A 26317-nucleotide genomic window follows, 5' to 3' on the forward strand; every position below is an offset into this window, starting at 1 on the left:
CCAGCCGCATAGACTATTTCCTTATTAAAATAGAGTTTGGTGCCTATTAGAGGATATGGAAATAGTAGACAGGCCAGAAAGTGATCACAATCCCTTATTAGTAAACTTGAAAGTGGATGGTGGCTTGTCAATAAAGAACGCTTCAAAGTACACTACGGCTGAGACATTTCTTACAAATGATTGCCGTAGGGTACGCTGGGATCAGATTCTAGAAGTCCCCGACACTATTGAAAAAATTGCAATGGAAGTTGTAGCTGCCACTAATCAAGTAAAATCAGTGCTGGATATAATGGGGCCATTGGAACAAATTACTGCAATCCATGAGTCCCTTTTTACAAAGCAAGGTGGCTCGTTGAAAATTGACAGTAAACCCTTGGGCGCTAAGTGGTATAACAAATCCTGTCGCACAGCACACAGTTCTTTGATTGCTGTTTTTAAGTCCAGGGTAACAACAGATATTAAAATAGAGAGGGCCAAATATAACAAAGTGTTAAACCAAGCAAGGACTGCATGGGATGACCAACGCTGGCTGGAACTATATGAGGCCAGTCTGTCTACTAACCAACTTAAATTTTGGCAGGTAGTGAAGTGGGGAGGGTCATGGGACTCGCAAACCCCAGTTAACTACGTTTCAGCCGAGGATTGGGTTGTATTCTTTTCGGCCCAATTCTGCGGCAATGTAACAGGCATTCCTGATATTGGCGAGAGTAATCTGCCTCCCATTCCCATAGTTACTAGTGAGATCATAACTTTTACAGAATCTGAAACAGAGATTGCATTAAAACAGATCCAAAATGGCAAAGCACCAGGTATGGACTGTGTTCCGGCTGATCTTTTTAAGCTTGATACAATAAACTGGGTCCCTTATATAACCTTCTTAGCTAATGCTATTGCTAGAGGAGCCTATATTCCAGACTCATGGAAAGGGGCCGAAATTCTCCCCATATTCAAAAAAGGTGATAAGACCCTTGCGGGGAATTATCGTCCTATAAGTCTTATCGATGCCCTGCAGAAGGTAATTGCCAGGATGCTGCTGGGTAGAATCCAGTCCTGGATGAGTGAGGAAAATATCCTATCCCCGCTACAAGCTGGTTTTAGGGCCAGTATTAGCACTGTCGACCAGGTGCTCAGATTTATCATGATCTATTGGAAGACAGTGCATTTAAGAGATGGCACCATATACGCAGTGTTCGTGGATCTTAAATCTGCGTTCGATTTGGTCCCTAGAGGAAAATTATGGGAAGCCCTAAAGAGAATGGGTATGCCACCTGAACTACTCGAGCTTACCATCAGGCTACATGACTCTAACTTTGCTGGAGTTAGATGGGGACGCCAGGGCCAGGTGACTGACCCCTTCCCCGTGACCGGTGGAGTAAGACAGGGCTGTGTCCTGGCACCAACCCTGTTCTTACTCTTCATTAATCAAGTAGTACAGTTTCTTTCTTCTACCCCGACAGATGCGCCAGTTTTGGGTGGGACAAGATTCCCCCTTTAAATTTTTGCTGATGATACTCTGATCCTGGCAAAAACACAGGTGGGTCTCCAGACCGCAATAAATAAGTTTGTGGAGTTTTGTACAGATAACGATCTTGAAATTAATGTTTCGAAAACCAAATTCATAGTTCTGACCAAGAATAGATCACAAAGGGGTCATGTTACTATGAATGGTATCAACTTGGAACAAGTAGGGGTGATGACCTACCTAGGGGTGGTTATAGACTATAGATTGCGTTGGAAGGAGCAGATCGAGGCACTTTACTTAAAATTTGCCTTGTCAAAGAACAACATTGCTCCGAAACCAAAAGAGTCTTGCCAGCCCTAAAAATATTTCATGCCAAAATCAGCTCTGCCATCCTTTACGGTTCAGACCTGTGGGGTTATGTAGATCTTGCCTCACTAGACAAAATCCAGAACAAATTTCTCCGTAGTTTGGTAGGACTCCCTTTATCTACTCCAACACTCCCCCTTATGTTAGATATGGGCTGCCAATCAATTAAAAATCAAGCTCAATATAGGATGGTAGCTTTTTGGAGACACATCTGGTCCACCCAAGAACTTTGTATGTTTGCAAATGAAATTCTGGATGTGAGATCAATGCCTGGGTCAGGGAATCTATCTTGGTTTAAAAATGTAAAGGAAATTCTTTATAGGATGGGTCTTCATATGCTGTGGTCAGATCCGGGAAACCAGGTATTTCCGCCAAAAAAATAATTTAAACTAATGTTTTGGGCCACAGTCAAAGAAGATTTGGTTTTGTTTTCACAGAAACAGAACTTGACTGGCTTCTTTTTGCTCTATAAAGGGGTTTCCCACGCTGAGATATACTGGGACAAGATCAACAAAAGTGAGATAGGAAACTTTATCATCAATTTCGAGTTGGCACGTTGCTAATAAGGGAATTTACCAATAAATGGCACAATCAACTATCTTTGCACTGCCCCTGGTGTAGTGAGCAAAAGGAAACAATGGGTCACTTTCTTTTTGCTTGTCCAGCATACTGTGCGCCGCATCTGAAATGGTTAAAACCCATCTGTAGAAGGATTAATACACGGGTGTGGGAAGAAGCGCTGCTAACCTTGAGATATAATACAGTCGAGTGGACCTCCATAGGTGTGGCGAAATACATTAGATGGGCATGGACCATTAGGCCCAGATACCTCTCAGGAAGATAACTAAGACTACTATGACAACTGTATAAGAGGGAATATACTTAGTCCAATAATTCATAGTTTCGAATGTATGAATTGTGATTTGTAAATCTTTTTTAACGATCTATGTAAAACGTCTTGTGATACTATACTAATTTAATTGATTTTTATATAATGTCTTGATGGCTACTTATAACCACTTTTTAAACTTGTAATATTCATGATGTAAATTTGTATGTATTTTTATTTGTTGTCTTTTAGGAAGAAAGCTTCGAAATAAAGACGTTAAAACCTGAAACCTGACATGTCCTTGCTGTGACCAGGTCTTAGGCCAAAAAGTGCCTCTCTGAACCTCAGGTCTTGGATCCTGGAACAATGGACCAATCACCTACCAAGAAGAAGAACAGGAGGGTAAAGGCTGTGCCTTCCCACCTGCCTACAAGTGAGGATCAGCCTTCCCAGGAAGATGATCTTGAGACCCCTGAAGGAACTGTCCCTGAAGAACTTTAACCTGATCAGGTTGAGTTTCTGGGGACAGGGGGACCTTCTAGGGCAGACTTGGGGCAGGCTCAGTTAACCTGTCCTTCCCTTGATCCCCTCAGACAGCAGGCTGCTGCTTAGGCTGCTGGGAATGCTCAGGGTACCCATAAAGTATATTGGGATGATGGGCTCCTTTATTCAGAGGGTAGAGACCCAAAGCCTGGTGCAACCAGGAGGTTGGATATACCTCTGCAATTTAGGTGCTTCCTTCTAACCTTGGCCCATGATATTCCTTTAGCAGTACACCTAGGCCAGACTAAGACTTTGGACAGGCGTGTCCCTCACTTTCACTGCCCTCACATGTCTGAAGACACCAAGGAGTTTTGTCGCTCCTGTGTAACCTGCCAAGCAAGGGGTAAAGCAGGTGGCACAACAAAGGCCCCCCTGATACCACTACCTGTGGTGGGGGTTCCCTTTGAAAGAGTGAGGATTGATATTGTAGGTCCAATGGATACCCCTACAGCATCTGGGCACAGATTCATACTGGTGATGGTGGGCCATGCCACCAGGTACCCAGAGGCGATTCCCCTTAGGACCACAACAGCTCCTGTTATGGCCAGGGCCTTACTTGGAGTTTTCTCCAGAGTGGGGTTTCCTCAGGAGGTAGTATCTGATAGAGGTGCCAACTTCATGTCAGGATACTTAACATCTATGTGGAAGGAATGTGGTGTCAACTGCAAGTTCACCACTCCTTATCATCCACAATTCAATGGGCTTGTTGAAAGGTTCAACAAGACCCTAAAGGGTATGATCAAAGGATTACCTGAGAAGCTCAGGCGAAGATGGGACATCCTTCTACCCTGCCTTCTGTTTGCTTACAGAGAGGTCCCACAAAAGGGGGTCAGCTTCAGCCTCTTTGAATTGTTGTTTTGGCACCCTGTAAGAGGACCCCTGTGTTTGGTGAGGGAAGGATGGGAGTTACCTCTCAGAAAGCCCAAGCAAGACATAGTGGACTATGTACTTGGTCTCCACTCCAGGATGGCTGAGTATATGGAGAAGGCATCCAAAAACCTTGAGGGTAGCCAAGAATCACAGAAAGCTTGGCATGACCAAAAGGCTGTCTTGACTGAGTACCAGCCTGGACAGAAAGTATGGGTGTTGGAGCCAGTGGCCCCAGCAGCACTCCAAGAAAAATGGTCTGGACCCCATACTATTGTTGAAAAGAAGGGACAGGTTACCTACTTGGTGGACCTAGGCACTCCCAGGAGCCCCCACAGGGTGCTCCATGTCAACAGATTGAAGGCATATGTTGACAGGGCAGAAATTGGCTTGCTCATGGCTACAGATGAGGGGCAGGAGGAAGAGAGTGACCCTCTCCCAGACCTGTTAACTCAGAACCCTGAAGATGGCTCAGTTGATGATGTGGCCTTGGATGGCAGCCTCACTGAACATCAGCAAAATGACTGCAGACAAGTTTTACAGTCATATAGACATATGTTCTCCTTGACACCCAGGCAGACTAACTGGTGTACCCATGTGGTGGACACTGGTGACAGTCTTCCTGTGAAAAGCAAGATTTACAGGCAACCTGACCATGTCAGGGACTGTATAAAGACTGAGGTGCAAAAGATGCTGGAATTAGGTGTTATTGAGCCTTCAGAGAGCCCCTGGGCTAGCCCAGTGGTTCTGGTCCCCAAACCTCACACCAAAGATGGAAAGAGAGAGATGAGGTTCTGTGTGGATTACAGAGGACTCAATGCTGTCACCAGGACACACCCTATTCCAAGGGCAGATGAGCTCATTGACAAGTTGGCTTCTGCCAAATATTTGAGCACATTTGATCTGACAGCTGGCTATTGGCAAATCAGGTTAGCTGAGGAATCCAAGGCCAAAACTGCATTTTCTACCCCAGGAGGACATTACCAATTTGTGGTGATACCCTTTGGTTTGAAAAATGCACCTGCCACCTTCGAAAGGTTGGTGAATCAAGTCCTTGCTTGCTTGGATGACTTTTGTGCAGCTTATCTCGATGATATTGCTGTCTTCAGCTCCACCTGAGAGGATCACCTGGTCCACCTGAAGGAAGTGCTAGAGGCTCTGCAAAAGGCAGGCCTCACTATCAAGGCCACAAAGTGCCAGATAGGGCGGAGTAAGGTTGTGTACTTGGGCCACCTTGTAGGTGGAGGCCAAGTTCAACCCCTGGAGAGTATGATCCAGACCATAAAGGACTGGTCCCCTCCAACTACCCAGACTCAGGTCAGAGCTTTCTTGGGCATGACTGGGTACTACAGGATGTTTGTTAAGAACTATGGGTCCATTGTGACTCCTCTTAATGATCTGACATCCAAGAAGATGCCCAAAAAGGTTCAGTGGAAAATAAATTGCCAAAAGGCATTTGATGACCTGAAGAAGGCCATGTGCTCTGCACCTATCCTGAAGAGTCCTGACTACTCAAGAGAGTTCATTGTCCAAACAGATGCTTCTGAGTTGGAAGTGTGAGCTGTGCTTTCACAACTTAATGTAGATGGTCAAGACCAGCCCATTGCTTTTATTAGCAGAACGCTGACCTATCTGGACACATGTTAACCTATAAGCTACTCTTATGGAAGGCCTCGACAATCCTGGAGGCAGAGTGCTTGGTTTCATGTGAGGTGGTGCTCTGGCACGAGCTGAGCCCGTCAGCAGTCGTCGGGAACAACTCCCTTAGCAGTTCCGGGATACTGCCATACCATATACTCTTAAGTGCATTATAATCCTCGCGGTTACTTGCTAACTTTGGTTTGGCTTTATCAAAACATGTCGAGTAAGGTGTCATACGAATTGGGATACTACCCGATCGCCAATTCTGGCGACGGGGGTAGCATTCCACCCTTCTAGAGGGACACGACATGCACCTAACCTGAACCCCAGTTAAAGTTAAACTCGAGCCTCAGCGTCACAAAATGGATGCTGCCACCACAGACACAAGTCTGACCTCCTGCTGCAGGGAGTCCTTCCAGCAATGGAGGCTTGGCAAAGGGTTTCCTTTTTGGGAGGTGCGAGCACCACCCCAGACAGGATTTTGTGTATTGGGTAGGACAGGGCTGAATAGAATGAGAAATGCCTGGGGCACACAAGGTGTCCCCGTGCATAAGCCAGTCCAAACCGGTGCTGGGGCTTTCCAGCCCCAGTCCTGGTGCGGAGATGGACAAAGGAAAGGGGGTGTAACCGCCCCCCCTTCCTGGTCCCACCCAGAGGAGGGACCTAGCAGGTGACCCGGCCCCCAGATTTGGAATAAGAGTAGGAGCTGTTTCCCAAGACTTCAGATCATCCTGAACTCGACTTGAAACTAAGAAGAAAACTGAACTTCAACATTCTGCTGCACAGAAGACTAAAGAGAATCTCCCTTGTGGCCAAGGAGTGACCACCCTGTGAATACAGGCACCATCCAGCAACTCGACGTCTGCTTGACCGCCGCCTCCCGCCGGAGCCCGAGCCCAGACCCTGACAAGACCCAAACTCCCAGACATCTCAGAGCTCGATCCACAGTCCCTGAAAAGAAGAGACCTGTGGAGGCACCAAGAGACGTGGGACTGGCCATCTTGAAAGATCCCGAGAAGCTGACTGCGCAGCACCTGAGGCACCCTCGATGCTGTGCTCTTGGGCTTTAGAAGACCAAACATCGAGCAGCATCTGCACCGAAGATCAGCCCCCCAGCATCTCGACGATCTGCGTGGGGCCCTTTTGCATTTGGCCACTCGATGCGCCATCCCAGTTACTCGCCCGCTGGCTAGTTGCCATCTTGGCGATGAAATCCAAAATCAACACTGCTGGTCTGGTTGCTCCAGACTGGCCCTCGCTCCTGTAAAAAGGAGCACCCCCTCTGACCTTGCTGGTCTGAGTGAGAAGCTTGCATTGTTTCCTGTGTGGCTTGCATTAGCCAAGGCCTGTTTGCTCCTATCAAGAAGCCGACACCGCCATCAGCTAGTGCCTTTGTGGGACAACTCGTGACCCATGCCTGGACATTCTCGACTTCTTCGTGTCCACGTGGCTGCAGAGACAATCTTCACTTCTTCGCCTGTTTGCACCTGATATCACCTGGTTCCACGGCAGTCAGTGGCTAGTGACTTTGAACATTGTCCCCTCTGCTTTCAGGTCTTCACCTCTTCAGATCCACCCTTGGATGAACCGGAACTCTCCTCGACGACCCGCCTGCAGCACCTTCATCTACTGGCTCCATAGACCAGCGCGACGAAACCCGAGACTTATGCACCCGCTTCCTGTGGGTGAGGTAAACCAGGCACTCTGGTGCTCCTGTGTAGCAATACACCTCTAGTGTCTATGTTAGAAGTTGCTAGGTTTTAGGTGCTCCGGAAGGTTCCCTTTTCAGTAACTTTGTAACTTTTACGCACCATTGACTTTGCATTGGTGCATGCGTGTGCTTTAAGCGCTGCACCCGAGTCCCGCGGGCCTTTCCCGACTTCTTCACTGTTAGTCCCGAACAGCTCCAGCGATTTCCCAGGCCCTAGGCCTACTTCCTTTCCGATTGGTGGTACTTATACCACTATTTTAGTATATGGTTTAGGGGGCCCCTAGTGCTCATCCATATTTTGCAACTTTTGTATATTTAAACTGTGTTTTGTTTTAACGCATTTGCTTCTGTGCTCATAAAGAGTATAGGTAGGCTGTGGGGTTTTAGGTTTAAACCTATAATAACTGATAAAACCCCACTGAAAGAAAAATAGCCCTCACCGGTGAAAACATATAAACACTGAAAAAACACCTGCACAACCACAAACTAAATGCCATTCAAAGAAAGGAAAAAGAAAGTGAAAGTCATTTTGTTCTTACTGAAGGGGTCAATAAAATGTAACTTTGTTATACAAGCTAGCAGTAAGCAGTAAGAAAGACTGGCTAACATTATTCTGCTTGAGTTTTGTTCTTTAAGGATGCCACTAAAATATTGTTTCTTCTTCCTTTTACTTTTTTCAGTTTTATGGCCTTTGGTGTAAAGATGCAGGGTTTAGTTTCACGTTTTAGGTTTAGTTTAATTATTTTATAAACTGTAGAGAATCAGGACATATCAAACTCACATTTGATATTTTGGCTGCATTTGATTCTTTCACTAATAGGTAAAATGGCTAGTTTCATAAAAATCTTTCCTAATATGTTTCATCACATTTACCCATAGAGAATGGGTAAAAACCCTTAATACATCAGACCATAGTTTCTAGTGGGTCAGTATTGATAGTAGGTGAATTCCCAACACCTCAGGCATTAAACATTGAAGGCAAGGTATAGTGACAAGTATATATATTACCAAGCATCTGGGATAGTGGTGAAAACGTGACACTAGACTTTTGGAAAGCATGGAACGCAGTGTCACTTGTTATGCTCTGCAAAAAAGGTTCTTTCCAAGTTCAACAAAGATTGGAGTGATATTGTTTGTATTTGTAGTGATTCAACTACAAAAATGTGTGTGATTACCTGTCAAAATTGATACTCGAGCTGAAGTGATTCCCTGTAGGAGATCCTTGCCACTTGTTAGATGGTATGCTGAAAGCATCTTTACAATCTTCAGAGTTAATGAGGGATGCTATTGACTTTTTAGTCCATTCTGGTGCACTGTTTTCTTATGCCCAGGAATTAAAACACAAATATTTATCATTTTGTGCTTTATGTGGCATCAAAGAAAGAGTCATCCCAACTGTGTCCCTTAGCTGACGGTTCTCAGCCCAAGGGGCTATGAATGCTGAGAGGGCCTTTTCACAGAAGTTTACATGGGAAGGAAAGCACAAGCGCACATGACCAAAGACTCACTGAAGAAGTATTGTATGGTGTACTGCAATAAGATTAATTTGCAAAAATCTCTTTGGACGTCATATACACTACAGGTACACTGTCTATATACCATGTTCTTTCAGTGCAGAAAGCAAGCAATGATAAAAGCAAAACGTTCCATAAACACCGGAAAAACACATTTTCTGTTGTTTTTAGTGGTGTGAAAGTGTGTAACCACTGACAACAACTGTTTTTTAAGATATTGAAAACACTGAAAAAACCCCACCAGAATTTACCAAAAATAGAAACTGAAAACAGGACAGCCTAAGTATAGGGGATATTTGTAGTAAATAAAAAAATATATATATTTTCAATATATATCTGTGTGGTGTCCTTTCATTTGGTATTCAAGGGGATTGTGTATGGTAAAACAGCTTGCTTCACATGCCTTTACAGAGTTTAGCCTAAGACTGCTTTGTCCACGCTACCTCTAGGATAGCTGGTCTATAAGGTTGACTTACAACCAATCATCATAAGGGTTGCTTGGCATGGTACAAGGTGATCACTAGAACTAGTGAGCATCATATACGAGGCCAACTTCTCACAAGTGTTGTGAAACACTCTTTGTGATTGAGATTGAATTGTCGAAACTGTGTAATACGAGTGAGAGTCATGTGATTTAGTGAGAGGTGATATTTTAATAGCCACACTATTAAGAATAAATCCGTAGTGGTTGTGTATAAATACCTAATTCCTGTTGGACTCAGTCATTCTGAAAGCCAAAATAGAGTGAATAATTAACCGTCACTCCATTAGCTGGTTGTTTTCACATTATTTCCATTGATTTGATTTATTGCACTGAACTTACTTTATATCCAGGATAATTCCAACTGGCAAAGGGGTTCAATTGGAGGCGCCTTTGGCTTATTATGTTGTTTCTCATGTATTTAGATAAGCTTCTCATAGTCTTCTTCTGTGCTGCAATAAATATTATACAGAGCTGCTGAGTCATGCTAGATTAATGATGTGCATCATGAATTATTTTTAGACAATCTCACTAGTATCGACATGGTTAATTTCTTATACGTTAAAGGCTGATAATTATTCAGCCAGTGTCATATGTCGAGTTGACAAAACCTCATGTTTAAACAACATTAGTGTCCTTATTGTAGTGTCCCAAGTATATGTAAATCTTCTATTCTTTAGCTTGCGTAATTAAAATGCAAGCGCACATAGGTCACGGGCCTATCAGTTCCCCACCCGTTCTTTAATTTCTATGTCTGTGCCATCAGAATAAGTGGTGGTCGGTCCAGCGAGTTCAGAGGTATGGCAGTAGGTGATTCTTTTGCTTTCGGAGAAGACAGGTTTGAGCGTGTGTCCTGCTGCATGGGTCGGAGAGGTGACTAGCTGCTAGAGTCCGATGTTGGTGACGATCTCAAGAAGGGCTGCAGTGTTCTGGTCCTCAGGGTTGTCCAGGTGGAAGTTGAGGTCACCAATTAGGATGAGGTCAGTGGATGATAGAGCCTGGATTGCAATGAAGTTAATGATAGTGTCGGCGATGGGCAGGTGGGGCCAGGGGGTCAGTAGATGAGGGCCCTGCAGAGGGTGGGGTTAGGGTTGGTCTGGACCTGAAAGTGGAGATGTTCCATGGTTGTCATAGGGCTTAGGGTCACCCAAGTGGGTGGTCAGGCGGAGGGAGCTCTTGTGGACGATGGTGATGACTCCTCCCGGTCTGTTGATGCAAATCTTGTGCGTGGTCTTGTAGCCATTGGGAATGGCGAAGGGGGATGTCTGCACTCGAGCTGGGGTTTGTCCAGGTTTCTGTGAGTAAGGCGATGTCGAGGGAGATGGAGTTGAAGAGGCACCATATTTCTGTGGCGAGTCTGAGGAGGAATCGCGTGTTGAGGAGGATGCAGCTGAGCCAGTTAGGAAACTGCTTCTCAGGGTTGGTTTTTGGCATGAAAATGTCCCTTCCTTCACAAAAACAATCCTGCCTACAAATCAGGCACCTTTGCACCAAAATGCAAGGGTGCCTGCATTGGTACTCAGCAGCCAGAAGTAAGCCTGTGCTAGGAAAGGGCAGGAATGATCCATATAATGTTAAATACGGTGCATCCCTACCCTTTCCTTTTCATGCAGTGCAAAAAAAGATAAATATAGGCCTTAATACCTTCAGTTTAAAGGTATTAAAGAACACAAGACATTCAATGGGAAGAAATTGAGGAGGCTTTGGAAGAGCATGTGCAACCATGATATAATATGTTTTGCAATGAAGCTGGACATGAATGACTCTAGTATATTGTGTCAGAGATCCAGGCTGTCTAAAGTGAAAATGGTTTCCTGGGCAAATGAGCTTCCAATGTGGATTCAATCTATTAGGTCACAATCTGTATGGTGCATTTGAAATTATATGTTATTCAAACATTTCAAGTGTATTTTTACTCAAAGCCACTGCATGTCCATGTTTTCATTGATGGCCCCCATGATCCTTATTCTCAGGATGTAGCAAAACATGTCCATGACCTCTCTAAGCACAAGACTTTCTGGAAAACTCAGCACTCACATTTCCAAAAGCATGTTTTTGTGCAGGCAGGCTCTCCAGAAGATGTCCTACAGGGGGCAGGTGACAAAGAGTCTGTGGCAAGCTCCTATTTGAATAAACTAGGAGATAGTAGTTCTAATCACTGACAACCGTTCAGTAAATGAACCAAGTTCAATTACTCCACTTCCTCATGGGTTTTTGTATAGCGCCCGGAGCATCTGAATCTTCAAGTAGCGATATGGCGGGTTTTGTTAAATGTGAGCAGCTGCATTAGAAATAGCACAGTCTCAACCTATGGTCCCTCTGAATGGGAACAAAAGCAACTCCATAGAAATTAATATTGGCAGTGTTTAATTCATTTTATCCAGCCATGACTTTTTGTGTCCCTTAAGTGGACTTTAAAACACATTGCACCATTGTCCTCAAGCAAACTCGCATCAAATAGAAACAGCAGGCCCATTAAGAGACTTGTTGGTTCATTTAGACTGTGGCAGACAGCCTACCAGTCTGCCAAGCTGTGGTGGCAGTCGAGTCTGCAGATCATGCTTCCTATTTAGTGATCTTATATTGCTTGTCTAGGATACAGGGGCTATGAAGGAAGCTTTTTTCATTAAACTGGTGGTATGCCTATGGACACCATGAATATCAAGAGGACACAGATCTATACTACACTATATTAGCCTTAATAAAAGAATGATATCTCTCACTGGCAATGGGAATGTGTGTATCAATACAGTACTTTGTTAGTTAAAGACATTGGTCAAAGTTACCATTCATGCAGCAGAATTTACTGAAGGGTAAAAGTTGTTTCCAAAACACTACAAGTTCCAGCATGCCTCAATGACAGACCTACATATGAGACATAATGAGGGAAATGATGTCATCAGTGACTTTAAAGTTATGTTTGGGACGCTCTGCTCATTTTCAGTCTTTGCCTATGAAGAAGGAGCGGGTCTGCTCCGAAATGTGTCAGGCATTGAAGATGTCAGAACTGCAAAATGCTGGGTCGACCAATAAAGATTTGGAGAAATCAACCATTGGAATGGGTGTCCTTGTTTGTGGACAATTTGGGGAGATAAACGCAGTATATATAGTTTTTTTAAGAGAAGTAATTTGAAAATCTAAGAGTTTGCAACCAGATAAAGCAGATGGGGCACAAAAAAGATGCAAGAGTTGTTCATTTTCTGATATGGTTTGCTTCCATACCTTTGGGAAATTGGTGGTTAAAACCACAGCAACCAACATTTCATTACTTATGAGTGAAGTGTCTGGAGATTCCTTGAGAAGTCTCTCTGTCTTTCATGGGTAATATGAAGTTGTTCATACAATCAAACATGAATGTCCTCAAAATAGATGCACTAGCCTTGAAATAGTAGTTTATCCCAGTCTCGTATATTTCCGACTCAGACTCTACCTGTGACTCTATTTCCGATTCAGGTTTGCCCGACGGTCTGTCTGGAAGTAAAGCTAGACCGTATAAGATTGGATCAGAGTTCAGATTCGAATATGAACCAAGTGTACAATCAGTTTTTTCGGGCTCTGTTTCTTTTTGTATAACAGTTAGAGACGGGGTAGAAGCTGTAGAATCGGTACATTCCAGGTCAGGGAGGGTACTCGATCTAGTTGTTGGAACGGTCGAAGATTCTCCGATTACTGGAATTGATTGCCTCATTAAGTTGCCAGGAATTTCTGATACGTTATATGGATTGTGTTGATTGTCAACCGTTTCTATCTGCCCCATCTGGCTGTGTTGTTCCTTAATTACTGGGGTAAAGATGTTTTAGATCTTGGGTTGAGCATCGTTGGGCAGACCGCTAGTTTTCGCTGCCGATTTTAAGTTTTTAATGGCCTGTAGCCGCTTTGCCTTCTTTTCTAGAAGCTCCATTTTTGCGGTCATTTGGGAGCTATCAGGCCCCCCTTCATTGTCTTTATCTTTGTCGCCAGCCTTGTTTCTGTATTTGCCCTTGTCTCTTTCCTTGTCCTCTTTAACTTTATCTTTGTCTTTGTATGTGGTCTTGTCCTGATCTTTCTGTCTCTCCAGATCTTTATCAAAGACTTTATCTTTTTATTTATCTTTCTGTTTGGTCATGATTTTTAGCTTTTCATCCTTATTTTTTACCCCTCTCGTCTCTGGTCGTCTTGCAAGATTTGAGCTCTCGCTCTCTTCACTCTGAGTTTGTTGTTCCTGCAGTGTATTTTCCAAGCTGGCCATGTTGGCTCCCTTACTGGCAGTAGGCCTTTGTCTATGTCTCTGCCGCGCTGCCTCTAGACCACTCAGGCGCTTAGAAAATAGGTAGTATGTATTTAGGCAGAGGTAGACAATTTTTTGGGGGGGTTTGGATGCCTGTCTATGTTTAATATATTTGAAAGAACCAACCCTAAGTTGTGCAGAGAGCCCCCCCACTTCAGCTTTGGTCACATTCCCTGGGCAGCTCGTACAGCATCCCGAACCTGAACCAGCCTCAGCATTAACCCAAACATGCAGCGTGATCCCAGTCCCAGTCAGAGTCAAAGTCCCAGTCAGAGCGGTAGCTTGGTGCCGGCGGCGTTGATAGCTCCCAGACTGAGCTTTCTTCGCTGCTTTCTCAGCTTCCGGCAGATCCCCCTGACAACAGAAGGCTGAAGGAGTCGACCGGGGGAGTGACAGTAAATCGAGCGGTGAGTGGGAAGCACCGATAGCCGATAACCGTGATTGTGTTTTTGTTTTTGTTTTTGTATTAACCCAGAGCGCCGTACTGCCTCGAGGACCATTTTTAACTCTCCATGTTAGAGAGGTTTTGAGTTTTGGGTTAATCAATCGGACCCCGAGCGCGTAAGAGCACAAAGCGCAAAAAGCAGCAGCAGCCCTGACTGAAAAAAAATGCCTTGGCACTTTGAATGCAGGTGGATACAGGCGGATACAAACGGGACAGTCAGAGGTGGGTTTACACGTGACACCGTTGAGAGAGTCGGAGAACAGAGAGCAGCGATGGGCTGACCCCCCCAGGAAACTCCACAAGCACCGGACAAGCGATGGATACAGGTACACTGTGACGATATAGTCAGTATGAGTCTGTAGAGTCTTACCCGGACACCCAGATACTTCGCGAAACTCCGTGAATTGATTATGCCGTTTCCGCTGGATGGATCAGTTTCGAGTCAGTCATCGCCCATTGATACACTCGGTTGCACTCAGCTTTTCACGATCTCCTGGTCTCCTGGTCTGACGCCTCTGATGTAGCCTCTTCCTCTTTCTTGCCTTCTTGCCTCCACAGTAACGGGCGGTAACAGAGAGATTCCCCGCAAATACCAGGCGGTATCAAGCTAGATCAGCAAACACGTCAGGGGACTTGTCAGGGGCACCCCAGGGGGGGGGATATAATCACAATCCATCTTTCACTCCGTGCTGAATCTCGGACAAAAGACAGGGACAGGGGTCAGAACCCTACGGAGTTTAGCCTGCTACTCCCGATCCCACTGGCGCCATCTTGTCTCCTGAATCGGAAATATAGTCAGAGGTAGAGTCTGAGTCGGAAATATACGAGACTGGGATGTCCACTTCGAGTGAAACAGAAAAAGTGAGATATGATCAGTTAAACAGCGATTATCCCGAGCAGTCCGATTCCGAAATTAACCCCAAGGCTAAGGGAGAAAAAACAAAAGACTCTATTAAGGATAACAGTGGCGGCAAAAAACAGGAAAAGAGGAAAAAAAAGACAAAAAGGACAAAAAAACATATTTGACGAAGACACCACATATCAAGGAAACAATACTGACTGGATGGATCAAAGAAAAGGGCATACACCGCCTAAAGCAACTGAACTGTCGGATTCAATTTCTGGCCCCAATCCCAATCCAGGGAGAGAAGGGAAAAAAACAGAATATAAGACATCCGACAAAAAAGAAGAGAAAACAGAGCTTTCCTTGGGGGACGTCATCAATTCAATCAAGATATTCCAAGAAGATGCGAAAAGGGACAACGAGAAACTCCAAGGAGCAATCAGTAAAGTGGGCCAAACATGCCTAGAAATTTCGGACATAATGGCTTCTGTTGAGATCCGAACCGAGAATCTGGAAAAGGATGTCTCCGACCTCCAGAAACAAGGAAAAGAACATGAGGGAATTATGAGAGACTTGATGATGAAAGTGGAGGATTATGAAAACAGGGCACGGAGGAACAATCTGCGCCTCTTGGGAATTCCCGAGGGAGTGGAGGGGAACGACCCAAGGGGCTACATGCTATCCCTGTTCAAAGAGTCATTCCCTGAATTAACCAATTGGGACTGGGACAAAGAGGTTCAGCGGGCCCACCGCTTTCCACTTACACTCAAAAAGGGCTCACATTCATCAGAGAAATACCACAGAGCTATGTTGGTCTTTTTTGGGAATTTTCTTTTAAGAGAAAAAATATTGCAGAAGAACATTTAAAGGGTTCACGTTTTTCAGCAGACCTGACTTTGCTCACGCAACGGTGGAAAGAAGATGGAGGTTGCGGCAACTCTTCACTCCATTCGAACAACTGTGTGCCACAGTATTTTTACAAAACCCGGCAAGACTAAAGATTATTTGGAATGGAGTAACTAGAATATTTGTCAGTGAAATCCAGGCGCAAAGCTATCTTGAAGAGATAACGGAAATCAGTAAAGATAAAGATAAACTTAAAAAAAAAAAGGGGGGAAAAATGAAACAAAAGAAAGGGAAAAAAAACCTCATGATATGTCGATATATTCATAGTCATGACACGAAGGATATGGATAGGAAGCTGAAGGTGGCGGGGGCACACTGGGGGCTATCAAAGTTGGTGCACAGGAAACACAAAGGAAGACACTGTTAAGATTAACTTTTTTCACTCTATATTATTTAAGGTATAGGGGTTAGGCGGCGGAGATGCCAGCTATTTACTGACCACTAGATGCCCGCAACCGGGTTCCTTGAGAACCAGGTAGCCTCATTAGATGGTGGAGGGTGGGGGGTGGGACGCAGGAGGAAGGTGGGGGGGAGTGGAGGGGTTTTAATGGGAGGGGGGAGGGTGAGACCATACAGACAAAAAGAAGAAAAAAATAATAAAATCATTAATAACAGGCGAAATAAGCTGAATCAGCGATTAGACGAGAAAAGAAAGGAAAAGGGGGAAAGGACAGGAATAGGGGGAAAAAGTGGGGGAAAAGGTTATAATGGCTAAACTTAAAATACTTTCTATAAATATCTGTGGGCTTAATGACTATAAAAAAAGACAAAAAGTTGCGATTGGCTTGAAATCAATCAGGGCCGAAATCATCTGTCTCCAAGAGACTCATGTTGAGGGATCCCAGAGACACATTCTAAAATCTCTGGGATATAAACTAGTTGTTGCTACCACACTGGCAAGTAAAACTCGTGGGGTGGCTATCTTGACACAGGGCAATAGAATTCGTGTCATAAGATCAGCAGCAGGCTCAAAGGGCAGATGGGCGATTGCAGAATGCCAATATTCTACCGGGAAAAATATTACGATATGCTCAGTCTATGCCAGTATAGTTGACGATCCGGAGGTATTCCTTTTTTTAAGTAATGAACTGGCACATTGGCCGGTACCAATGATAGTTTGTGGTGACCTTAACCTCAACCTTACACCAAACTGGTGCTCTGATCAGAACTTTAAATATAAAGGCAGAAAACCAAAAACTTGGAATGCTGTGAAAGAGCTCTGCCATATACATGGGTTGGTAGACTGTTGGGGGAGTAAATACCCATTGATTCCCGGATACACATTCTTTTCCCATCCTCATCAAAAATTCACTAGAATAGATTATATATTGGTTTCACACACTATTGTTTCCGAGTGTTCTATAGAACGGCTTCCCAGAGTTCTTTCAGACCACAATCCTTTAACTTTAAGTATAGCTATTGGGGTGACCCAGTCCGTGCAAAGCACCTGGATATTTGAAAGGGCTCTGTTAATTAATGATAAGTATTGTAACCATATGGAAAATTGGATCACAGAATTCCTAAATGTTAATATGGGTAGCGCCCCTCTGGTTATGGTCTGGGATTCACTAAAAGCAAGAATAAGAGGTGAAACTTTAAGATTTTCAATTCAAAATAACAAAGAAGCAAAAGATAAGCTAAAAAAACTACAGGAAAATTTAATAATTAAGGAAGAAGATCTAGTTTGGGCGGTCATAGGTGGGAATAACTCAGAAGGTGCTGCAAGAGAGATTGCCATAGCAAAAAATCTTATATCTGATATGTTCACTAAGAAAGCGATTAATAAAGCTTCAATATGTAGGGAAAAAATCTATGAAATGAGCGAGCAGGTGGGCCACCAACTGGCTGTACGTGCAAGACAACAAACCTCGGAAAATACAATTAAAACTATTAGACATCCTACCTTTGGACTAACCGACGACCCGATAAAAATCAGGGAAGCGTTTAAGGGGTATTATTCTGATCTTTATACAGAGACAAGTAGCAGCCAGAATAAAATACAAGAATATCTAAATTTAGATCCAAGGCCCCACTTACCACTGCTTGATCAAGACAATCTCTCGGAGACCCCAGATTGGATAGAAATTCTCCTATCAATAAATAGTCTGGCCCTTGGGAAGGCAACAGGTTTAGACCGAATTCCGGTTGAATTCTATGCTAAATTTAGTAAGAGATTGAAAGAAATTCTAACTAAATTAATGATACACGTTTTTCAGGGTGGATGTCCTCCAGATTCTTGGGCCCGAGCAAAAATCATCGTTTTCCCAGAAAAAAATAAAGATCCTACAGAATTGGGCTCTTATCGCCCAATTACTTTAATTAATAATGATTCCAAAATATACTCTAAAATGCTAGCCAGTAGACTCACACCAATTATCCATAAAATTATATCTGCTAGGCAACATGGATTCGTCCCAGGTAGATCTACAACAGACCACATCCAGAGAGTGATCACGCTCTTTGACATGGCAGAGGTAGCAGGAGACCCTATGGCCTTGATATTACTAGATGCGGAAAAAGCATTTGACAGGGTCTCCACGATTCAGTGGGCTTTCGAGTCATTTCGGAAAATTTTGGCAATTGAAACGGCCCAAACGGATAGGGTTAGAATAGGTGAAATCTATAAAAACCTAGTTACTGGCCTTCCTGATGACCTAGAGAAACATCTCCATAACTGGGAAACTAAACTAGGTATGTCTGAGACCATAATACATAATTTATTTATTTTTTTTTTTCACCAGCTGCTCCGCACCCTGACCAGGTGCCGTGAGCGTGAGGGGTAGGTGTTCCGCCGTTCCAGTGTCTCCGTCAAGGTGCATCCAACCTTATAATGCTGGCCTCACGGGAGCATGCTGCGGGGCCCAGTCTTAATCCCTTTAGGGTCGCCTAAATAGAGCAGGACCCCTTGGCCTTCTTGTCCTCCGACCCAGCGAGGTTGTATTTGCTTTCTTCATATAGATTGAGCATTGAGTCCACATTTGTTTTTTTGTGTAGTACTTTATTTGAGGTCCTGACGAATCGCCTTTTGGCGAGAAACATGTTGACCACACTAGGGGGTAGAGTTATTGTTCTATATACCTTTACGGTCTCTAAACTCCCCTCCCACCCCTTTTAACTAAGGAATCAGCCACGTTATTAAAGTTGGAAGTGGACTGATTACCTTTTTTATCACGTTCACTCACTATTGCACTGACTACACCTTCCTTCATCCTCACCCACATCCACCATCGGCAAGGAACTAAAGAACCCCGTCAAAAGAGTACCTTTGGGGACTCCGTCAGACATTGCAGCGCCGGTCTGACGAGGGGCAGTGAGCCGATGATGACACCGGACACCCTCTAGTAAGGGTGTGTTTCACGCTTATTACTTTGGGTGTGTGAGGCTCTCTAAGTTCCGACTAGGGAACCCTTCCTTCGCAGCCACGGTATTTATAATACCAACTCCTTGCTCCACACTGTTACACGCTCCCTGGGGAACTTTGTACTCTGCTGTTAGCACCATAATACATAAAACATTGGAAATGTCATTCTCTTTACTAATGTCCACTAAACTTCAAGCCCAATTCTACCAGACATTTTTCCAACTATACTATACCCCCGAAAAGATTTCTAAATGGAGCTCAGGTAAAGGTACATTATGTCCTCGATGTGCAATGCCCAAGGTAGATCTGATTCATATGTTGGCCACATGTGAAACCCTGAAAACCATTAGACGAGAAATCTCTTTGTTTCTATCAGAGATATTTGGAACTAGAATTGTGATCACGACAGCGGAAATAATACTTGGAGTGATGGGGACCCTAGACCAGCTACAATTCAGGGACTTCTGTTTATCTCAATGGCCATTCTAAGAATTTGCTTGACATCAACTTGGTTAGACCCATATCCACCTTCATTTCACCAATGGCGGGCACGACTACTAGCTGCATATAATGTGGAAATAGCCATATTCAGCAGGAAGGGAATGAAAAGGAAAAAGAAAGGGCTTGAAATATGGCACCCGCTTACACAATGGATGGGGAGATCGATATTGTGATATTGTTTAAACATGATAAACTTGTGCCTTTTTTCCCTCCTCTTCCACTTTTCCAGTCTAGATCTTTCATCGTCCTGCTTCATGTTTTTGCTCTCTGTTGTTCTGTATGAAACATCTTCAGCTGAACTTACTATGTTTCTAAACTAACAAATTTCAACTTTGATTTTGATTCATCAAGAAGATGTATATACATGTCTAATAATTTAAAACAGTCTGTATGGGGGGGTTCCAGGGGGGGGTGGTTAATTGATAAAACTGTACAATAAAGATAATTTAAAAAAAAAGGGGATGCTATTGAAAAAAAAAAAAGAAATAGTAGTTTATCTACTATAAAATTTAAATGGTTGATGGCTTCCATAGCAAATAGTATGCCAAATGTGCCATAGCCAAACTTAATTTCATTGCATTTTTGCAGTGGGTAATACTGGCCATGTACTGAAGGTGTTGAGGCTTTACCCACTCTAAAAAGTGAAAAGAGACCATTGATGAGCAATCCATTTATAGACTCTTTGCACTCCCCTATGTTTGCCAAAGACATTGAAAGATTAATAATGATTAGGACAAAGGTGTGGGAAAATAGAAACAGTGTTCTCCCTGTTAATAACCTACTCCACTATTGACCACTGCATCACTTTAAAATGGTTATCGTAATATGTATTACATTTTAGGGATTTGTGCAGGGCATGCTCTGTGATTAGTATTATCTTGAGGATTCTTTAATACACACTGGAGTCTGACTTTTGGTTGTTTGGCTGTTTGAGTTAAATGATTAGCAGCACAGATGTACATAATCTGCTTATTACGTGTCTCGTAGTGGTTAGCAAGGTTTGTTGTGTGTACCTGGGGGTCTTTATAAATTAAGCTATGTGCCATGTGTAAACATTATCACTGGTATTATTAGCCTGAATAATGTCTGATGCAATGGACAGCATGGTGTCTTGTAGGTGCTGGGTTGGTGTTATCTTAATGAGCTGTATTTTCCTTTGGGGTTAGAGGTGTCCCTTCCTGTACATAAACAAACCTTTATTTAATATGCTGTCTTGTAACTCACATGTGTGTTACATGAAGCAGCACACATGTACGTTACAAACTGGCATTTACGATTTGTTTTTTTGCAGAAAGGACACCTTCCTGTACATAAACAAACCTCCCTGACAGCAGACTCCCTTGTACTCTGATGCAAGGGTGCCTCCATTGGCACTCAGTTGTGAAACTGATCGCCATCACAATGGGAAATGCGAAGCTGCACCTTATCCTTGAGAATAGGGTCCAGCCTCACGTTAACAAAGTAGCGGAGAGAGGCGTTAAGCCAAGAAGGCAAACTCCTCTCTCCGCCACGTCCTTGAGAATATGGCCCATAGAATCTAAAATTGGGGAGATTGAAATGGCACATCAGCTGCCAATGAATAGCAGGAGAGAGAGAAGGAAGAGTGGACCAAACAGTGATGTCAGTATAGGGTTACTACAGCAGAGGAGGTGGTCAACAGGCAGCTAAATGCAAACAAGTATTTACAATGCAATAGGTCTCGCATTACTGAAGGTTTGAGCTATTGGCGTTGCAAATAATAATGCAACACCAATAGCTCAAACCTTCTGTAATGCGCAACCTGTTGCATTGTAAATGCTTTTTTATTACTAGTTATAGTGAGAGGAAAATGTGATGCTTTACAGTAGTCATGTAGATAAGGACAGTTCCCAACAGGTATTATGTAGAGACAGTTTGAAAGATGTATGCAATAAGCATTACGGAGAAGGAAGAGCCAAGGAGTCAATAAAGTTGTTCATAAACAGTGGTATTATTTCCAAATTGGTAGAAGGTCAATACAGTTAAAACAGCACTGTACAGAGTGGATCGTGTGACAACCCGGTGACACTTGGTGCAGGTGCTATATACAATAAGTGACATGTGAGTGTACAAGTGTTTTAAAATGACAGCAATTGCGACGCATTAAAACAGAATTCACAGCATCAACTGATGGCCCCAATGGAGACAAGTAATTGTTTACTCGAAACAAAGTTATTAGGATGGGAGCACAAGATGTGGAATGCGTCTTTAAGTTGGAGCTGTCTAGTCGACGGCGTTTCGATCCCTGTTGTTCAGGATCCTCATCAGGACGGGGTTGTCGATGAGAACAGTGCTGTGGGTATAAAGGGGAGTTTGAGCGCATGGACTGGGAGGGAAGCTCGTAGGGGAAGGGGTGCAGGATTGTGAAGTTCGGATTATTTTGCGAACTAAGGCGTGTTTTGAAGTGGGGGGTGGAGGGCCTGACCGTGATAGGGAAAGGTGTTTTAAGGGGGTCTAGGGTATAGTACACTAGGGGATATTTTATCCGTATAGCATGGGTTGAGTCATGGTCGCGCCATGCGGAAGATTTTAAACTTACGTAGTAGCTTTCCTAGGATGGCAAGGTCCGAATCCTGGATTAAAACTGAGATTTTCAAGGTAACTATGGGTTAAAAGGTGATATGTCAGAGATTTAGAGGGAGAGTTCCTCCATTAATGACGAACCGTGACCTAGGTAGAAGTAATTACCTGGAAGATTCTTCCGTCTGGGCAGCGCGCGGCGTGGGCGAGTCCTGAAAGGGCCAAGGGAGAGGGGGGGGAAAAAATTATTTAACGGATGGCTCAAGAAGCCAAAATAAGTCAAGCAAACTTCAGAGTTATCCGAGCATACTCGGGGTATGTCTCAGAGAGTTCATTACCTGAATGAATCAAGGAGGTTGGCCGTAACCGGGGTCTGCTGTCACAGCGGGTTGCAGGCAATGAATGCACTAGCTATCCGCGGGAGTGAGCCTGCTTAAAAAGTCAGGGGAGGGGCGGCCAATGGGGTGGAGTCACGTGGTAATGGAAGGTGGGGCAGGGCCGTGTCCCGGCGAGCCATAGGCTGTTTCGGGGCCGAGCCTCTGTTGGGAGAGTGGGGGGATTCTGGGTAGTTTACTAGGTTACCTAGGAGATGCTCGAGAGGAATGAGTAGGCAGAATTAGGAGCGGGCGCGCCTGATGCCGTGGGCGGGTCGGATGGGACTGATTACGTACAGGTACGGGCGTGATTCGGGCTGGATTGCGTTGTAAACAACACACAACATGCTCAGTAATATATTAGTGACATTGTGCAGTATACATGTGTGAATAAGCATTTCAAGAAAACAGTTTCACATATGTTTATATAGTCACTACAGCATTTGTAGCAGAAAGGAACGGACATATAGTTAGAGACAGAATTTAAGAGGGATTAGATGGAGATGGTATTTGTCCATTCATCAAGGGTATTGAGTCCTCGGTTGACAGAGTCCGTCTTTGCTATCCATTTGCATTCTGCCCTGTTAAGGAGAGTGGTCATGTTACCACCCCTGATGGGCAGACTTGGTTTTTCAATGACCAGCCATTTAAGATCAGTGTCTGAATGTGATTTCTCCAGGAAATGTTGGACTAACGGAGCTGTCAGGACTTTGCAATTAATTCTACTTTTATGTTGAATTATTCTTTGCTTGACCATTTGTGTGGTCTGGCCGATGTAGATTAATTCGCATGGGCAACGGATGGCATATATGACATTTTGAGTCTTGCAATTAGAATGGTGAGTGAGTTGGTGGGTCTGTCCATTGTAGACAAATTCCTTGGTATTGTAGGTAAGTTCACAAACGCTGCACGATTGGCATTTGAAGTGTCCTTTCACAGGTGGCATTCCCCAGGCTGCAGTAATGCTTAGTTGGTCCGTGGAAGTGGTGGGCCATGTTATGGCCCGGACCAGATGGTTGGCGATGTTCTTACCTCTCTGGTATGAGAACAGTGGGGGTTCGCGGAATTGTTCATCAGATCTCAGTATTGTCCAGTTATTTTTGATTATTTTCGCAATCCTGTTGCTTTCCGGGTTGAAGACAGAGACAAATGGGATTCTGTTCATGGTTTTGCGGTTTTCATTTGGGACCAGTAGATTCTCTCGATGGTTGTACCATGCGCGTTTCTTAGCTTGGTTGATTAGCCGGCGTGGATATCCTCTGTTGATGAGTTTGGTGGCTAGGATGTCAGCTTCTCTGAAGTAATCTTTTCTCCATTTGCAGTTGCGCCGGATTCGGAGGAATTGGCCAAATGGGAGACCATCTCGTAGGCCTCTTGGGTGGTTGCTGGTGTAGTGCAGCAAGGTGTTGCGTTCTGTCGGTTTTCGGAAGAGCGAAGTTCCTAGTTTTCCTTCTTCTGCATGTATATTTACATCAAGAAATGGAAGGTCATTTGTTTTGGTTTCACTGGTAAATTTAAGGTGTTCCTGTGATGAGTTAAGCCACATCATGAATGGTTGCAAAGTTTCGGCAGTTCCATTCCAAATCAAGAGAATGTCGTCAATATAACGACGCCACAGATGGATTTGTGGTTGGTATGGATTGACAGGGTTCAGAATTAATGTTTTCTCTAAGTTGTGGACAAACAGAATAGCAAAGTTCGGGGCAAAGCAGGCGCCCATGGATACTCCCTTGGTTTGGAGGTAGTATGTATTCTTATATAAGAAATAGTTATTTTGTAGTGCTATCCTCAGTAGGTTCATGATGAATTCAGTTGGAATTCTAGCTGGTTGGGGTCTAGAGTTTAGCAGGTTTTTGATTACCTCTAGGCCTTCATCATGGGGTATGTTCGTATATAGGGACTCAATGTCCAGACTGGCCATGATTTGGGTGTCTAGGTCAAAGGGTTTGTCCTCTATGGTGTTGATGAGGTCCATTGTGTCTCGTATGTAAGTGTCCGTTGTTGGTACAAACTCCTTAATCACAGCATCCAGATATTTGCCAAGGGGTTCCAAAATAGAGCCACACCCTGAGACGATAGGGCGTCCAGGTGGGTTGTTGGCATCCTTATGGATCTTGGGTAGGATGTATAGGACCGGTGTTCGGGGGTGGGGATTGTTCAGGAATTCAAATTCCTTTTTCGTAATGATGTTCAAATCTTTGGCTGAGGTGGTGATGTCAAGGATCTTTCGTCTGATGTCAGCCAAAGGGTCTTTGGATAGAGCTCGATAGTGTTCGCGGTTGGTGAGTTGCCGCTCCACTTCTCTGTCATATTGTGTGTTATTCAAGATAACGATTCCGCCGCCCTTGTCTGCGGGTTTGATTACAATTTGTGAGTTGTTTTGTAGGGTCGTTAAGGCTTCTTTTTCTGCCATTGGAAGGTTGTACGGAATAAACCGCGGAGAGGATTTTAAGTCCATAACTTCTTTCATGACCAGGCGTTCGAAGGTGAGGATTTCGGGCGTCATCTGGTTGGAAGGTGGATTGAAAGTAGAAGGGAGCCTGAAGGGGGAGATTTGATATTGTTCAATGCTGGGTTTATCCGAAAAAAAGTGTTTTAGTCGTATTCTCCTGAAGAACTTGAGTAGACTAGATTGTAGTTCCAAGAAATTGGTTCTTACAGTAGGCACAAATGAGAGGCCACGTGAGAGGACTTCGATTTCTTTTTGGGTTAGAATGTGGTCCGATAGGTTGAAGATCGGGATAGTCGTGGCAGTATCAATCGCCTCCAAGTTGTTGTTCACTGCGGTTGTCCCCACTGGTAGTATCTGTTGCGGGTTTGCCGGAATCCTGGGGTTGGTGGTTGGTATGTTCTGGTTTTGGTTTGTCGATTCTGAGGCGGTTGTGGATATTGTCCGCGTCCGCGGCCTCGTCCTAAAAAACCGGGGGGTAGCAGTGGTTGTGGTCCGGAGTTGGATGGCCCTGCGTCCTCTGCAGAGCTGTTCGAGGAGACAGAAAAAGTGACTCGTTGGTTGTTCCTATATCTTCCCCAGTTTTGTGTTCTAGGGGGGTTTTGTTGGGTGTTATAGAACTCCTCGTTCAAATAGGGGTACGTATTTTCAACCTTGTAATTTTTGATGTCTTTCTCCACTTTGTTAACCTTTTTGTTAAGTTCGAATGTGTTAAAGGTGGCGATGGTGTTGTTGATTTTATCTATCACGGTCAGGCCCTCCACCCCCCACTTCAAAACACGCCTTAGTTCGCAAAATAATCCGAACTTCACAATCCTGCACCCCTTCCCCTACGAGCTTCCCTCCCAGTCCATGCGCTCAAACTCCCCTTTATACCCACAGCACTGTTCTCATCGACAACCCCGTCCTGATGAGGATCCTGAACAACAGGGATCGAAACGCCGTCGACTAGACAGCTCCAACTTAAAGACGCATTCCACATCTTGTGCTCCCATCCTAATAACTTTGTTTCGAGTAAACAATTACTTGTCTCCATTGGGGCCATCAGTTGATGCTGTGAATTCTGTTTTAATGCGTCGCAATTGCTGTCATTTTAAAACACTTGTACACTCACATGTCACTTATTGTATATAGCACCTGCACCAAGTGTCACCGGGTTGTCACACGATCCACTCTGTACAGTGCTGTTTTAACTGTATTGACCTTCTACCAATTTGG

The sequence above is a fragment of the Lissotriton vulgaris genome, chromosome 9 (assembly GCF_964263255.1).
Source record: "Lissotriton vulgaris chromosome 9, aLisVul1.2, whole genome shotgun sequence".
Lineage (NCBI taxonomy): Eukaryota > Metazoa > Chordata > Amphibia > Caudata > Salamandridae > Lissotriton > Lissotriton vulgaris.